The 18,708-nt window shown below is 39.8% G+C and overlaps 1 protein-coding gene across 2 annotated transcripts in view; it reads right to left on the bottom strand.

Moving 5' to 3' along the window:
• The window catches only part of LOC149284232 (E3 ubiquitin-protein ligase NEDD4-like), a 120,200-nt gene extending 102,421 nt beyond the window's left edge, over positions 1 to 17,779 (bottom strand). Inside the window, exon 1 of one of the 2 annotated variants that reach the window (XM_089497041.1) lies at positions 17,712 to 17,779. The gene's annotated coding sequence lies outside the window, so the exon portion shown is untranslated. The remainder of the gene's footprint in view (positions 1 to 17,711) is intronic. The other variant, XM_089497043.1, reaches the window with a different exon arrangement.
• Between the last annotated feature and the right edge of the window lie 929 nt (positions 17,780 to 18,708).

Genomic DNA, 18,708 nt, shown 5'->3' with positions numbered 1-18,708 from the left:
ACCAAAACCAGATTAATGTGTTGGGGGAGGTGCAATTAAACCTCCTCCCATTTAACCCCTGGACAGCAAGCTGCAACCAGACTAATGAGGAGCCAACAACCTCAAATATGTGCAAACAGGGAAAAGAAAAAATGTCGGTGCGCTAAGCTAGTCTCAGGCTCAAATAATACAAATGTATAATATAAGGCCTACCAAACAGTGTGAGCATGCTGCAAATACAGTGTGTTGGCTGTACAATGTATATAATAAGGTTTTGGTAGCAGTATAAACTGCTTTGTGTGCCCACTATGTAGGAGGTGAGAGTAGGATCTCACCCTATTGAGAGTGTGCCTTGACGTGGCGGGTGAGCTTAATTATGCTTTGGCCAATTCATATAACCAAAACCTCTCATTTATATTATGTTTATATATTTGTTGCCAACTTTATTAGGGTGAGAAGCGCAGACAGTATTTTGTTTTTTGTATACATTGTACAGCCAACACACTGTATTTGCAGCATGCTCACACTGTTTGGTAGGCCTTATATTATACATTTGTATTATTTGAGCCTGAGACTAGCTTAGCGCACCGACATTTTTTCTTTTCCCTGGTATAAAGTATCCATACAGCTCTGACAGGTCGGTCAGGATGTCCAAGAACATAGAAACACAGGATTTGACATCAGATTGCATCTAGGTCGCCCGTTTTTGCTGATGTAAAGATTTAGACCTTAATCAGTCGTTGGTCTCGTCTCAGATTCAGGAGCTGTATGCTTATCCCATGCATGTTTAATACCCTCACTGTATTATTACCCCTCTACCATTTTTGTTGGGAGGCTGTTCCACTTATCTAACACCCTCTCAGTAAAGTAGAAGTTCCCTTGCTTGTATGTATGTATGTATGTATGTATATATATATATATATATATATATATATATATATATATATATATATATATATATATATATATATATAATAAAATAAGACAATGCAAATGGACACTTTTGCTCTTTAGTTGGTATGGTTTGAGACAGGGCTAGAGGGCAGATGTTGATACACTCATTCCCAGCATACATTATGAGCTTCTAGAAAAGGGGCATCAGGAGAAGAAAGGAAAGAGGGATTTTGGTCCCAAAGAATGATTGTACCTTTAAAGAGGAACATTTGGGAGGTATGTAGAACCTTAAAGGTGTTTCAGAAATGGTGGTCCATGGGACACTAGACTGATAACCTGGTCTTTGTTCCATGGTGACAAAGACTGACCCGGTGGTTCCAGTACAATAAAATTACACAGACCCCCCCCCCCCCCCAGACATTGTCGGGAGTACCCACTAGTCACAACAGAGATCCCCGTGGTCTACAAACACTCAAAGGGAATCTATAGTCACGGCGTGCTACTCTATGACAACAGCATTGGGGGTAAAAAACATTAAAAACGAATCAAGAACTAGAAAAAATGTAAACTTCCCTGAATATAATGTACCCCTTTAGGGCAGAAATATGAAATCACTGCATCCACAAAGAGCACCAAAATTGAACCATGTTTAAACAAAAACTGACCTAATGATACAACACCCTTAGTAAGCAAAGGGTTAACCTTTTTTTTGGTCATTCAAAATATAGCAAACAACTAAGTCATTCTAAATAATACAATAGTTGGATGACTTCTATTGAACCATAGAAAAACAACTTATTTATGTTATAGCTGTATGAAAATCAAGAGCAATATGACCCCTACAGTAAGTTCACGGCTTTTATTTAAACAAAATTGAAGACGGAATCCTGGCACGGGTATTGTTTGAGCGCAAACATCCAGATTAGTGTTTGTCTGATGCTCTTTTTTTTGTTTTGAAAGCAATTTATCAAGATGCCAAAGCGACAGAATAAAAGGCAGTGAATGAGATACAGTGTGTCAGTGAGGCTCGGAGCTTTCTATAGGAAACATGCTAGAAGAAAATAGAGCAACCGAAAAAAAAATACAGTAATGCGCAAAACTGTGAAAAAATGCTGCACAAAAGAATACTTTCAAAAATAGACTTAATAGTTTAATTTTATAATTTAACAAAATTAGCGAACAGAAGAAATTGGAGCCGGGCTCTCTCCACCTAATGTATCGGTTTGTCTTAGTCTGTCAAATCTCGTCTTGTCAGACCCCTTGAATTAAGCGCTATATAAATAAAACATAATAATAATAATAATAATAATATTTGGTGTGACCACTTGGGAACATCTTGGAGAACTAACCACGGTCCTTCTGTGGATTGAGGCACCTCAGTTGCTTATCCCAGACAAACTCTATGATGTTCACTTGCAGGACTCCTTGTTTATCTTTATGCTGAAGATGTTTCCTAATGACTTTGGCTGTATGTTTGGGGATGGCTGTCATGCTGCAAAGAGATTTGGGGCCAATCAGATGCCTCCCTGATGGATAAGTATCTGCCTGTACTTCTCAGCATTGAGGAGACCACTAATTCTGACCAAATGTCAGAAAACCTCCTCCATGCATCACTGTCTCCTCCAAACACTCATTAGTCTTGTACTACACACAGCCCTACAGGGGAACAAACTGCCTTCTGCTCCAGCCAAATATCCATTTTGACTCCAGAGCACCTGCTGTCATTTTTCTGCACCCCAGTTCCTGGGGGGGGGGGGTTGTGAATAGCTGAGTCACTTGGCCTCTTTCCCTGTCTGAGGTATGGCTTTTTGGTCGCAGGTCTTCCGTGAAGACCACTTTTGACCAGACTTCTCAGGACAGTAGATGGGTATACCAGGGTCCATTAATGATGAGGTGATGCCACTGCTACACTACGTTTTCATGGCCAACCATTGTGTCTAAGGTCCTCAATATCGCCTGTTCCCTGGTGCTTCTTCAAAAGAGCTTAGACAGAATGTCTGGAAACACGTTTGCATTGAAATTTGGGGGAAACCTTGCCGATACAGTATCGCTACCTTGTGTCTTGTTGCTGTGCTCAGTTCGTTAGTGAGTTTGGCTTTTCCTCACTCAGTTTTATTCCTCCAACACAGCTGTTTCTGTTATAGTTAATCATTGTGTTTCAACCTACATATTAAATTGATGATCATTAGCACCTGTTCGGTATAATTCTTTGATCATACACCTAGATGCCTACAAAATCCCTGACTTTGTGCAAGTGAATTGATGCGGTTTTAAATGCAAAGGCACCACACTAAATTTTGATTTGATTTACATTTTTCGGATGTTCACTCGTTTTATCATTTAACAAATTAACAATTAGCATTTCCAATACTTTACAAAAAATTTTCACACCTGCCTAAGTATTGTATGTATGAGTATATATATGTATGTATGTATTTGGGGGGGCTGTGCCCCAAGTGTCAAATATCAATTCAAAACCACATGTGCCCAAAGTGAAAAGTATGGGGTGCCATCAGCCATAAGCTAGGCCATTTTAAATGAGTAATAATATAATAAATGATACATTGAAGGGTCCTAAGTTCCATGCAGTGCTCTTACCAGCATAGCATGTAGTGCAGAAATAGTGTCCTGACACCGTAGAACCACGGTGAACTATGGCAGACCAAATCTGGAGGCTCTGTAAGCATCTCAGACTTTAAAGAACCCATTGACCCTAATACCACAGCCCTGTCTCACAGGTACTTAATCCTGTCCCAAAGAAATGGCTGAAGCCATATAAAATGTACTGTATGTGTATTAAAGAGTCAACTAACACCTTTGTTAGTGAACAGATCCCAATTTATCAGGTAGGAAAAAGCTTACATTGTGTATTTGATGGATAATGGTTACGCATGGGGTGTATATATAGTGTAATTTGGGTAAAAATATTGTGCTTGCAACTTTTGGTATCACAAAAGGTTCTCCCTAGATCAGCATGGCCTGAAGATTGAAAAGTTTATAAGAGACTACCAATGCCCCCAGGTGTTCTCTGTCTTTATCTCCAGTCCTACAACTTTTATTAATGCCTTTTTCCTCTTCTTTACCCCGTCCCAAGTGCAGATTTAAGTTCCGTTTTATTTTTTTATCAATATATATATATTGTATATAGTTATATATGCCCAGGTTGAGGGTTAGCGGAAACTAGAGCTGAAGAGCCCCTGCAATCATTCAGTCTGGTGAGCAGATGTACCGTCCACGGGGTCCGGCTGAAATCCGGCATTTCCGAGCCAGTCCCCCACTGGACATGAATGACAAGTCAGCCCAATGTAGTATTAGGCACCGATTGCATTTTGTTGTTATTGCTTTGATCAGGTTAATGAAAATATTTACATATATGTTATATATGTTATATTATATACACACACACACACATATTTCTATCTATTAGTGACATCAAGCATGAAATGCCGATGTCATGAAGAGCATTTTCTCTCATTAATAAGTATGTTAAGTGGAGAAGAGCAGACAAGCTCATCTGGCAAGTGTAAGGGAGCCAGATGGTACGTTATGATTTTGTCAGAGTATCCATATCCAGGATCTATCTTTTTCCATATTTTTTTTTGCCACCGACAACAAGTAAGACTTTTCGGTGGCATAATTTGGTGTAGTATGTATCTACCTTTACCGTGAAATGCTTGGGTGCTCTATGGTTAGTCATGCCACCCATTTTGAAGGGGCACAGGAGACCAATATTATTCGTGTTGACTTTTCACTGTCATATTTTCATCCAAAAGGATTAACCCTTTCCATGTCAAAGACTAGGGCCAAAATTGGAAGATGGTGCCCAGGAAAACACAAAAAAAGCCCCCCTCGCAGGCCGTATGCTTTACCTGTTGATTTGGAATTCAGAGATTGCCACGATCTATCTATTTTTGTTGATATTACTCAGAGGAGTAATAATTACATGACCCTAGAAAATCAGCTTTGGGCCAACAACAAGCACCTAACACAGAGTTAATACTGAACGTTCATATAGTTTACTTTCAACTTGAAAGTTGGTTGTCGACCAAATATTTGCTCTTCTAGAGTCAAGAACTGAACTAAAAGAGTACAGCAGAAAACCTTATTGTTTTGTTGTACTATTGTTGTACAGAGAGAACTGAAACAGTCCTTTTTTGCACTGGTAGCAATGGGGGTACCAATTTGTACAAGCAGGAATCTTAATTCAAGGACATAACACAAACTGCATTTCCAGATTCCAGCAGCTGTATTTTGGTCAAAAATGTTTTGACAGAGGGACTTCTAGCCATCGTCCCGATGTCCATCATGTCACGACTCTACCGAACACCGAGTCAAGACTGTCATCCGACTGATGCCTGCCTCAACCTTCACTTGAAAGACTATACTACTTGCTCCATGCCTTGACCCATACTTTCAACAGGTCTGACACAATCCCAGACAATGCCTCGCACGCAAGTATTCTAAATTCATTCAGATTTAAACTAATGTACCATGGTCTATACACAAAATGGAGAGTTCACAGTACGATTGTGTTTCAGCTTCCTGACTTCACTACATATTACGAAGGTCCAAAAGTTCAAGCCAGCTAGATTTCTCCAAAGTCTCCTGACAATTCTCCCTTTAGTGAACAAACTTCTGGGTCTCTGTAGTCCCTTAACAGGAGTGCTTGCTTTGTACTGCTTTGGTCTACTAAGACAAAGCAATGGACTTTCTAGCATCTAGCAAATAATCCATAGTTGACCTGTCATTTATGCTTTCATTTAAAGATTTAAGCACAAACACCAGCAGGGATATTTTCTACAGCTAACTATCAATCAACGTCGGCTGCTTCTGTATCACATGACAAATAAGATCTCCCTGTAAATCCATGTGTGCAAAGAAAAGTTTTACATGGTTTAGCAGTTACTTCTATTGCTGCATTTAGTTATAAATATGTTAATATCAGTATTTCTGACAGCACCTTTACAATCATGGAAGGGCCACAATGCAGTATTTAGCGCATCATTCCTCAGTTTAGAGGCCACATTCACAATTTTATCATAAGTGTCAGCTATGTACGCTTGTTAAAGGACTGCAAACCCCCGTTAGATCGCAAGAAACATCCATCGTTGAAAAGATTCACCCAAGGTTATCTGCTTATTCATACAAGAACAAGTAGCAGAATTCTAATTTTGTTTATCCTTTTATTTATATATTTCCCGTACAAAACATGATGACGACACTGTATCGCCACTGACGTAGGTTACAACAATTGAGTGGTTATAGGATCAGGGACAAAGGCACTTTATTCAATTAAAATGCAAAAAGGAACACACAAAAAAAAGTGGATTGACGACTTTAAAACTAACGTTTAATTGCCAGTAAATTACTCTTTTGCAATTAAAGGAAAAAAATAGCTTTATTTCTAGCATTGTATTTTAAAATAATACAATAATATTCGTGAGCTTGTTTGAGCAGGGCTATCCGCCTTACCTCTTGTTTCCGTAAGTCGACTAGTTATGTTAAATATTACCTGTTTTGTCCTGTTTACCCATTGTACAGCGCCGTAGAATATGATGAAGCTATTTAAAACAATAAATAATAATATGACCCATTTATTTTATATTTATCACAGGCTGACCCGGTGAGATGCAGACACCAGCTGCTATATCATCGAGTAGTCTACAGAGGGCGCAGTTTGCATGGGAATAAATGAAAGTTAATTAAAATAATAAAGCTACTGGCACCAATATAAAAATGGTGTTTGATATTTTGCATATATCATTGCATTCTATAAACAGATTTATAACTGAGATTTATAACTGTAAATCTCTCCATTCTGGAATCAATAAACATTACCCCAAATAGGTTGACCAATATATTTTTTATACCTCTATTTTAAACTTGCGAACATCAGTTTGTCTTAGTCTAGTTCTAGTTTTCTCAGGCTCTTTGAATGCAAGGGCTGTAAGACACGTTGTGGAAATGACTGTCTCTATTTAAATAAAAGCAAATAACATTAAAAATGCTAAATTCCATTAGCATGTCAGTGTACAGTAAAGGGAGTGTTTTCAGGCTATTTCTATATTACATTGAAAGAAGTAAAAACAATAAACGTGGAGAGAGGAAGGAGAGAGGAAGGAGAGAGGAAGGAGAGAGAGGGGAGAGCGCATGGGAAACAATTAGGGAACCTGAAAGTTAGCATTATCTCCCACTAGAGGGCGTCATATAGCATTCATATGCATAACCCCAGACTAATTCAATGTTATGGTTTGGAAGAGGACCTACTGCTAAATAATTCATTAACAAAGGAGCCTTTCCCTTTTCAATTCTCATTATAATGAGGCCATTTGGGAAAAGATTTTCCGTCTTGTTAGAACAAGATTTTTTTTATTTTTTTTAAGGAAGGTTTCTTTGTATTCGGAATATGGTGGTATCTTCGATAAATGGGACTGTGCAAAGAAAATTAGTAAATCTAGTAAAGAGGATATTGCAAGATTTTAAGACTACTTAGAACCTTCTTTCAGGCACAATATTGAATTGAAACTGGATTGCTCATATATTTACAGTTATATTTGGTCACAGCAACACATTACTCACCTAATCTGAGATCACGCAGTGACGTCGGAGGGACACGCAAATACATCATTGATCCATGATTAAGTTATCACCTTAACACAATTTGCAAATTTTTTCTCACAGGATAATAACGATATTCTAGAACTACATCAAACTGCATTATGACAGGGCAAGGCTCAAAGGTCATCTTTATGTTTTCTGTAGGAGATTTTTTACCAAGGGGCAGTAGCAGGGCCGAATTAACAGGGGGAGCACATAGAGCAATTGCTCCAGGGCCCAGACGTTCCGATGGGTCCCCACCTGTTCAATGAAATGACGAACAGACCGGGTCCCGCGACATGCGGCAATCACTTCCTGCAGTGTCAGTGAGGGAGGATGATTGCCGCACGTTGCTTAGTGAAGGGAGCAGCAGGCCACAAGGAACATACAGGAGGGAAGTGGAGGATGCGGCAAGTAGAGTGTGTGTGTGTGTGTGTGTGTGTGTGTGTGTGTGTGTGTATACTGTATATATGGAGAGCATTGGCTTCCTCTGTGGTGTCCTGTCTTGGACTCCATGCCTGTTCAATGTTTTGTAGATGGTAGACTCATGAACATAGATGTTAAGCAGTTCAGATGATTCATTCAAGCCTTTTTTTACCTCATTGAGCATTCTGCATAGTGCCCTTGTAGTCATCTTGGCTGATTGTCCACTTCTAGGGAAAGTAGCCACAGTACTAAATTGTCTCTAGTTTCTCTAACTGTTTACTGATGACTATGTCAACTCTTTGAGGTTACTTCGTTACTCTTTCCACCTTCATGCAATCAACAATTCTTAATTGTAGGTCCTCTGAGATTTCGTTTTTTGGGAGGCATGGTTCACATCTGCAGGTGCGTCTTGAGAATAGCATTTTTAAAATGTGAGTGTTATTTTAATGTCAAAGTTGCTCTAACACACACTTCCGATCCTGTTTGATTGATTGGACTTCAGGTTTGCCAACTCCTGACTCCAATTAGCTTTTGTTGAAGTGATTAGCCTAGTGGTTCACATTCTTTTTCCAACCCACACTATGAATGTTTGGATGATGTATTCAATATGGACAAGAACGATACAATAATTTGTGTGTTATTAGTTAAGATTGTGTTTGTTCATTATTGTTATGAAGATCATAACATACTGTAAGACAAAGGAACCCAAATCGTCTGCAGGGCCCAAATCATTTTAATCTAGCCTTTGGCAGTAGGATAGCAAATATTAATAAATAAATAAATGTAATATTTTACATTTACGTAGCTCCAGCAGAGTCTGTAACCGTGTACAATGGGCTGTACACAATGTTGTGTTCTGGCCTTGGATGACTAGGCCTAGGGCAGCAGATGTAGGGGGACAGTAGTCCCTCTGACACAAAACACAGAACAATTGCCCTCTTGGGGGATCATGCCCCCCACTGTGCCTCTGTTTAATGGACCAGTTACAAGAGTGATCTTCCCAAAGAGCACAATTACATTATGGAGGACTGATCAGAGTCAGCACAACTTTCATAGTATGCAGAAACGCTGGACACTTTTAAGACCGGGATAAGACAGCAGTGAGGAGAGCATGGATGGTGTACAGACAATAACTTATATAAGCCTTGTGGCTCGAGTCATTAGATCTTACAATACAAGGGGCATTAAATGGATATTCTGAGGATATCACAGATGGAGTCAAAATAATACAATGCAACAATTTTATGTAATGTATAAGCATACGTGTAATAAAAAAGGTAACACAGAAAGAGGGAACAAGACTATTGCAGTTTTCACAAGGCTAATATATAACGTTATAAATGATTCATGGGTTGGTATTGTTAAATACACAGAGATGTAAATCACACCAGACATCTGGCAGGATCAACTGGCGTGGATGCACCCATCTTAGCCGATAAAGACATTAACAAGCCTGGGGAAAACGCCATTACCGCAGGTGTTCAGGTAGTTCTAATGAGAACAAGGGTATTAAAACTCATCCGAATGTTGAATGGATATTAAAGAATTGAAAATGACCACAATCTCAGCCAAGAAAAGGATCGTAAAGCCTCCAATTAAAACGCAGGATGGTATAACAAGGGATAACAGAGGTAAAATATAATATAAAGTTCATAGATTGAACACAGAGCTGAAATAGATTAATCTTTGTTTATTAATTGAAACTAGGTTAAGTTGTAAAAAAAAAAAAAGTTTTTGGTTAATCTCACATGCCTTTGCGTACAAACATAAATATACTCTATGATCTAATATATTGACGATAACACACAGAGAATGTGACAGCAGATCAGACCCATTCGGCCCATCTAGTCTGACTTTTTTTTTCTCTCTGCTGTAAAGGCACAAACATTAATCAGTCCTTGGTCTCCTCTTAGGTTCAGGATCACCATATGTCTATCCCATGCATGCATACTTCCCCTCACTGTATCATCCTCTGCTGGGAGGCTGTTCCACTTATCTACCACCAAAGTAAAGCAGCCTTACATTACATCTAAGCCTCCAACCCTATAGTTTTTGAGTAAGGGCTCTTGTTCTAACATTTTTCCTCATTTGAAATAAATGTCCCTCCCTCCTTAAATCCCTTCAAGCATTGAGTTGTCAATCCATGTCAAGAATCGTCAGACCATGGAGGAGGCAGTTTTGGAGCTGCGGGTAATCCCTTAGGGCCTCCCAATTAAGTTATATCTTTCCTGTTGTTAAGTTGCTTATCATTGTTGGTTAGGTCAGGTAGCATTTGCCAGGGTGTAGGAGAAAGGAGTTTATCTAATCACTAACTAAATAATACTAGTTGCATACCATTAAAACACCGCTCTCATCATAAGGAAAAATAGTCACTTAACTTTAAACAAAATATCTACAAAAACAGATATATGTACTGTGTAGTTTCTAATTTATTAAATTAGCAATTTATTAAGCTAAAAGTAGTTTTACTAAATACGCGGAAATGCGCTAACCGCTATAAAGGTGAATGTCCTACGTCTGACATGTTATGTCGCCACCTAGTGTAATTATGAGGAAGTACAAGAAATGCTTATATTATTTCAGTCCACAGCAGCTAAAATACTAATACAAAGACAGGGACATATAAGCTACACTCTAACATATCAAGCTATTACTGTAATGCACTGCTTATTAGATCACAATATTCTTACATTAAAGCATGAAATGTTTCCCGAGCAAGGATTGTTAAAAGTTCATCAGAAGCTTGTAAATGTCCATTGTGGCGCCTTTCATCCCACGTGCTATAGACTGTAAAATGTCTCTGTAACTCAGAGGCAAACAAAACACGGACGTCATCAACATTTGGTATTTCTAACTGGTAGGTAACAGGAAATCAGATTATGTGCAGTTTGGAGTCATGTTTTTAAATCCGTGTAATTCTTTTAGAGATATTTACACATCACAGAAGCCAAGAAGGGTAGCAGCCTTTGGTAGAGCTAGGATTATCGGACCAATTTCCTGCCCTACAGTTCTTTCCATTCTCTTACAAAGGCAGACTGAACCAATCAGCCACAATCAGTAATTTACCAATGGGTGGGAAATGACAATGTGGAGGAATAATCATATAAATGCAGAAAATAGAACGCCAAGGTGGATAATCCTATGTTTTACCCATAAGCACCATTGGGCTGGTTTGCACAAAACTGTAAAATACCCTGGTGTCCAAGGGAATCCTCCCATAATGCATGTTAATGTATATTGTAAATACTTTCTTATGCCTTATATATATATAAAAAAAAATGCAAAATTCTCCCATTAAAATTAAACGGAGTGCTTTCTGAGCATGGGTGTCTCAATAAACCCCCATCCACAGGTTGGTGCGGGAGCAAATAGGCGGTAAATGAGAGGATGGAAACCAACTGAGAGCATGGTAAAGGGGCAAATATGGGGGGATTCTACTTAAAGCTATTAAAGTGCATATGACGGCTGGAGCTTCCCTTTAACACAGATTCTAGAGGCTTGACATTGTGTTTAGCCAGAGCGAATGAGACATATTAATAGAAAACAGACATGGCTCAGTACATAACACCGTATTTATGATCCTAGCTGTTGTCACTCTCAGCAAGATTTGTTTTTACCCAAAGCAACCCAGTGAACTCCGGAATTGAGATCCGAGTAATCTCATCTTATTACTGTGCGCAGCAATTGCTCAGAACTGGCAGTTCTACTTGGTGGCTGCTCTATCACGCTTCGGTAATGATGATAACAAGACAGAAAGACACAAGTCTCTTATTTTTTATCCAAGTCGTGTGAATTTATAATCACTTTCGACTGCTGTGGTGTTCTAGGTGCATTTTTACACAAGAAAGGTAACATCTCAGGTTAACAAGTACAGTTCGCAGCTAAACTACAGGGGGTAAATGGGGAACAGTACATGGGTTATAGTCAGACCTCTAGGTTTGACCCGGAGTCTCGGGGTGAAAAGCGGTTTCCCTGGGTCCCCGAGTGACTTTTGTTTATAACCGGGAATGGGGAGAGGTGTTTAGCCATCCTCACCCGATTTCCTCTCGGCCGAAGACTGTTTGGGGCTAGCCGTGCCTTTATGTACAGCTAACCCCACCTCCATACAGTGCTAGTCCTGCCTATTGGAGTACATGGCCACACGCCCGCCTGAAGCCACTCCCCAAGGAGAGGGAGAGCTCCAGATAAATCTACCTAGTGAAGTTCCCAGGTATGGTTTCATGTGGGCAGAGTTTGTCCACAAGCAGCGCTCCAGCTGCTGCGGAACTACAAACACAGTCATTCTTAATAAAACAGGCACCGAGCATCACGAGCAGTGACAGATTCCGCTAGTCAGCGTGTCTTTCTGGGTCATTGGGACCGAGCCATTCTATTGTTTATCACAGGCAGTATGATATGGAGTCAGGATTTTTGTTTGACAAGGAGAGTTTCACACCATTTTCTGACTGTCGGCAGAACATGTGTGTGTGTGTGGGGGGGGGGGACTATAAAACTAAAAATAATTAGTTTCTTTACCACAATATATATAGTATGACAACATACGAGGGAAGAAGGCTCTGAAGTCTTGGGCAAGAAGGTTTTCATTTGCCCTCATTAAAATTCAAGCTCATCTCCCTACAATCCAAAAAGCACCAAACCAAAGCATGGTAAAGAAAGGGAGCAAAGCAGACTAATCATTTTAGAAATGAATTCATGAAAACCTACGGTAGCAATTCCAGCGGATTTCGGAATAAGGAGCCCCACATGCCAAATTTTAACTTGGGTCAAGTACCCTGTGATTCTTCACTGTCTGGATTCGGATTACAGGGGTTGTAGTTAATTAACAGCCGTGGAGCTGCTCCTTGCCTACCCCTTATCTAATTAGTGTAAATTAGACATCAGCATTGCCGTGCAGAGGCTCAGCAGAGCAGAAGTGACAGATTGCTTGGACGGCAAGGAAAATAAGAAGGATATGGCTGCCGCACAGCGGCACCCCATACACCACGGCCCTTCACTACAGAAGGGCTTTAATTAGAGCCAAGGAATGGCATTCACTTTAACCTCTTGAGGGACAAAATCTGTGCAACACATCGAAGGGCTCTGCAAACGAAACGACAAAACATAATGAATAAACTGCTCGGTTGGTTGGGTTGAACGCATCTTAATTTCATCTTTCCCAGTCTCAATTTATAATTAAAACAGGAATCAAATCCAGAATATCCTTATACCCATCAAAGAATTTTGAGCCCGTGCCAGAGCACGTGAAGCGGTTTGAGGTTGTGGGGAAGAAGTTGGGGTAACTAATACCCGCCAACATTTAATTCCAGGATCCTGGGGGCAAAGGGTTTGGAGCCACACACTAGGCATGAGCCTGCAGCGTTGAGCGCTAGGCTACCCGGTACAGATACTGGGTAGTTTGGAGCTCATTTACATTCAGGAGGTGCATGTCTTACACATACACACTCAAAACGCAACGCTGCCTGTGGTGCCTGGATATCACAGGTCATAAGATGAAATGGATTAGAGAGTAAATTCTGTAAATATATTCATCTAAATGCCTTACTCCATAAGTAAAATGCCTCGTAACAGGTCATAAAGTTACATGAAATGTCTTGGTAAAGCCCTTCCACCCAACTGCATCCATATGGCCACGAAGGGTCACATGGCCATGAACTGTGATAAAATACCCCAATTTCCAAAACAAAGCAAGAATTTAAAGTCATAAACAGGAACATCTCCTCTTAATTATCCAAAGAAAGTCCTGTTATAAATGAATTGTATGGAATGTTCGAGATTCTGAACATTAATTCTAAATCATTGAGGGTTATAATGAAGTACCAATGTGAGCTTTGTTGATCGCTCGCCCATGATGATAACGTTGTGGACGTGCTGTGATGCTGGCACACCAATCAATATATATATGTAAACATATATGAACTGCGAGCCCTGACTTCTTAACTTCACAAAATAAAACTTGGATTGGCTCAACGTACATAAAGAATATTTCTCGTTCCCACTGATCTATTTACCCCACACAGATGGAGGAGAAGACTCCCACGGTTCTTGGATAAGAGACCAAGGTATATTTGGATTCTCTTTCTGGTCTTTCTCCAATATAATGTCTGTTAAGAAGCACTTGTAGAGTTATATCTCCAGTTTTTATGTACATTAACACCAAAAACAAAACTTACGGAAAGCTTTTTTGCATTTCCCCTTAGGAGTTTTAGCCTCTGCCTTCCGCTCGCCAGGCCTTACAGAGAAGACGTTAAATGTACCATAAAGGAGAAGCTAGGTTTGTCCCTTTAATCCTAGAATACAGGGGATTTTAACGTGGCCCTAATAAAATGAGTCACACGACGTCGGTCTGGTTAGGCTGGTTTTGAAAGCGATACAGATAATATGACTCGCCTTATTCGCCTCTTCGATTTTCTGCTTGTAAAATCATATTTGCTCCTTTATGGAAAACTCATTTTTGATTTATGCCCTGTGCTCGCCGACGTGTAGTTTGTTGGGCAGGGGTGCATTTACTTTATGTTTACCAACTCTACTTGTACGTTTACTATGAAACACAAGTGTTATGGCTTCAAGTTCCATAAAACACTTCAACCAATGACCTCGTAGAATTACCGACTGGTTAATTTTAGAAGGGGATTATACAAATAAATTAAGTCCACACACTCATCATGTGGTTAGGTACTTATATAGAGTTTCTCACATAAGTCACAAGGGTCCAAGGTGGAGACTTTAATTACAATTAAATGTTTTATCTCTATAGAATAGCACAATGCAGTCTTTATTTCATTTAAATACATCCTAGACCATTGGTGGCATGGTGCAGGCACATAGCATCCCAGAGAAGGGCTACAAATACGTTGTACAGTACAAGCCAATTATTCAAAGAAGGAATTACAAGGCTGATTGGTGGAGCTGTATGTCCCAAGGCGATAGAAGGCAATCTCTCTACAATGTCGATTAACCATTTAGAGAGGATCTGTTTCATGCTCAAAAAGCTCATTCGACTATGGCCTGCCCAGTATTTGTTAAACTGGTAACTGGTTTATTAAATACTTTATAAATCACTAGGGGGTTTACATTACTGTGAGGGTGGAAGATAAGTGGAACAGCCTCCTTGCAAAAGTGGTAGAGGTTTAAACATTCCTGGGATAGGCATATGGCTATGCGTAATATGAGACAGGACCACAGACTGGTTAAGGTCAGAGTCTTAAGAAAAAAAGGCAGCTTGGGGCGATGGGGTAGAGCGTAGGCAAAATAAAGCAAATAAAGGAACGCATGGTTATATTTCCAAAGCTGGGATAATTTAGTGGTTTGCACAGATCAAAACAAATCGCCTATTATAATTCACAGGGGGCCCTAACGTGTAATAATATTTATTTTTATTTATTAATGTTGTCCCATCATGCTTTCCATCCTAAATCAAGAAAACATTTACAATTACACGCGACTATTCTTCATCTCTCAGACTCCTTACAAAAAATTTAAAAAAAACTATGAATACGAGACAGCTAGATACATACAAATTTATAAACTACAAAGTGCAGATAAATTACAATTCATTTCGAAGGATATTTCTCAAGTCCTTATTACTGCTGTTATAGAAAAGCCTTCACATCCTTCCCATGCCGTACGTTGGGGTAACGTTGAAAGCCTCAGGTTTTCCTGACTCTAATTAGATGAATCTAATTAATAACCATGTATAATGAAAATGGATACGTTGTGTATTCCTCTAGGACTGTATTTTGTTTAGTGCCGCTATTAATATTTGCATTGGCAGCTGCAGAAACACGCTTGGCTTAATTCCCTGTACTCACTAAACGTGAAAACGTTCACTCAGCACATCAGCTGAGCGTCACTCATATAGGACACTCGGATAAATAAAGCTCAATAAACGGTATCACAAACATGTGTCTAATCTACAAACTAACCTCAACTTACAGATGGGCTATCGATGAAGCTGGAGGTTGTTGGAAGATGCAATGGAAGCCATAGAATTGTGGGTATTCTGTGCAAACAGATAGTCATCAGGCAATTAACCCTTCCATGTTACTGGCATACTAGCCAACTAAGCAGACTGATATGCCCTCAAACGTAAGGGGGAACGGCTTAAATGACCTGCGGATGGTTTCACAAATAAAACGATGGAGGTCAAACGGAGGCTGTTGGATGGGGAATCAATAATTGGGCAAAAGTAATCAAATTAACAACGCCACCACTAATAATAATAATAGTACTACTACTGCTAATAATAATAATAGCACTGATAATAATAGTACTACTACTACTGCTAATAATAATAATAGTAATGATAATAATAATAGTACTACTGCTACTTCTAATACCGGTAGTAGTAATAATAGTACTGATAATAATAGTACTACTAATACTACTACTAATAATAATAGTACTGATAATAAATAATAATAATAATAATCATAGTACTACTACTAATAATAGTTTCTTTGAAGTACACCAGCTCAGAAGAAGAAAATGTTCGGTTAAAAACCAGCCTGGAAGCCTAAAGTCCCTCAATCTGTATTGTCTACTCACACCGAGCATAAACGGATAAAATCCCCTCTCTATCTCACTTCACCAGTTCAACATAATCAATATTCAACAAAGAACAAAAGAGAGGCACTCCGGAGCTGCTTTTCAATCTGTAAAGTATTTTTTGGAGGAATAAATCTATATTTATTCTCTGCTGGAGAATTCACAGCAAACGTCTATCTCTTGAAGACTTGACGCGTTTCGCGCTTCACTTTTCTCTCACTCATAAATAGCAAAACTAGCATATCTAATCAATCCCCCCCCTCCTCACCCACCCTTAAAACGCAATCAACTACTTAAAAACAGGGGAACGCTAATTTCATGGGGAGGACTAATCACGCAGAAAGGGAAGTTAAGAAGGCTGCTCATGCGCCATACTCAAAGTAGGTTTCCAACACGTGAATGTTACACATGAAATGCTGCAAAATTGATGTGTTTACCACTAAAAATCAAGTATATAATGGATCGGACAATCTTGTAGTTTCACAACAATTCCATAATCACAACATCTTTGTAAGGGTAGAATTCGTCCATCGATTTACCCGCTCGCTCTAATCATTGTATTGTGTGGGAGGTACGATAAGATCTAATTCTATCACCGTTATCTAATCTTTACTTTGTAGGATTTGCTATTGTTTTATTGAAAAACAAATTCCTCTCGGAGACTAGGTAAATTGAATCATGGAAAGGCATAATGCGGTTTGGAACGTGTTCTCTCCCGATGTAAAGAGCAACATATAGCGTGACTGCTCAACGTGTGTCTGCGAGACAGATATCATTTCATTCAAGGGCATGAATTGGATTTTGAGAACCTTCCAACTTTTAGAAGGCCGAAATGGGACACCGTTGGGGTGTAAGCCTACTCTCGGTGTGTCAAACAAACACAAGGTGATGCATAACTCCCCACCTGTAGTGTTTTCAGCTGTACTTTTCCGCATCCTCATCGGAGAGGTAGAAAACCCAAAAAGAATGTAGACTCTTCTTGGAACGGCCTAGCTGGCACCTATTCACTTGCGAATCACGCAAGAGATGGAGACATGTTGGAAACTTTCTGATTTACTCTGGAATCTCAAGCTAACTCTCTGGGGAAGATCCACCATCGAGGTTATGCTATTGAACTACTTGATCCTTGGGGATGGATAAAAAGTCATATAATCTTGGAAGCGAAGCTGCCTTTGTAGGAACCCTAACTATTTGAACATTCAAAAAACACTAGATACCCCAAAAAAATAAAATTGCAAATGTCCAAATCCAGAGGACGAGCCAAAACGTACCTGGCTCCGAAGACATCCTTCTTTGCCAAGTCAATACCGGAGATGATCTTTACTCTTAGGAGCCGGGATTCTTCCTGTAGACAACAATAATAATAGTTATAGATGGTGCTAAAAAAAAATATTTTTTGAGTTAAAAACACAGGGTTCCTTTTAAAATGTCAAAAACACATCATACCTTAACATAAAACATCGAGGGCTAAAAAGCCAACATTTTTAGTTTTTTCAAATAAATAACTACCTTCGGCTACGTGGCTCATTAGGAAATTTGTTAAAGGAAACGCTATATACGACATACAGGCTTCTCAGTTCTCATTTACATCTAAATGTTCAAGAATTTATATTTACAAAAACAAATTTTATTTTTAGAACACAAAGAACCCCAAAGATCCAGAATGACTAATGCATTAAAATAAAAACAAAATTTTTTGATTGAAACAAGAAGGCCCGGACTGGCCATCGGGCAAACCGGGCATTTGCCCGGGGGGCCGGGCCGGATTGACTTAGGGGCTGATGGAGCTGCAGCTCCAGGCCCCTACCTTAAAATAGGCCCAGTCAGGACAGAACTGACTGGGCCTATGCGGCCTCATTAACGCAGGGCATAAGGGGCACCTGCCCCTTAAGCCCGCCGCAACTGCGACTGGGTCCGCCACTCTAAGGGGTCGGGAAGCCCCCACCAGGGCCGGCCTTACGGGTCTGCGGCCGCACAGGGTTTAAATTAAAACATCGGGTTTTTGGTTTTTTTTATTTTATTTAACATCCTCCATGTTAAATAAAGTTTTTGTTAACTTTATTTATCATGGAGGATGTTAAATAAAGTTAACCCCCCCCCCCGATGTTTTAATGTAAGCCCTGTGCAGACCCCTAAGGCCGGACCTGGTGGGGGCTTCCCGGCCCCTTAGAGTGGCGGACCCGGTTGCAGTTGCGGCGGGCTTAAGGGGCAGGTGCCCCTTATGCCCTGCGTTAATGCGGCCGTAGAGGCCGCTTAGGCCCAGTCAGT

This window comes from Sceloporus occidentalis, unplaced genomic scaffold (genome assembly GCF_023333645.1).
Source record: "Sceloporus occidentalis isolate IW3139 unplaced genomic scaffold, rSceOcc1.0.p SCAF_97, whole genome shotgun sequence".
Taxonomy (NCBI): Eukaryota; Metazoa; Chordata; class Lepidosauria; order Squamata; family Phrynosomatidae; genus Sceloporus; species Sceloporus occidentalis.
This window is presented reverse-complemented; position numbering and strand designations above follow the sequence as displayed.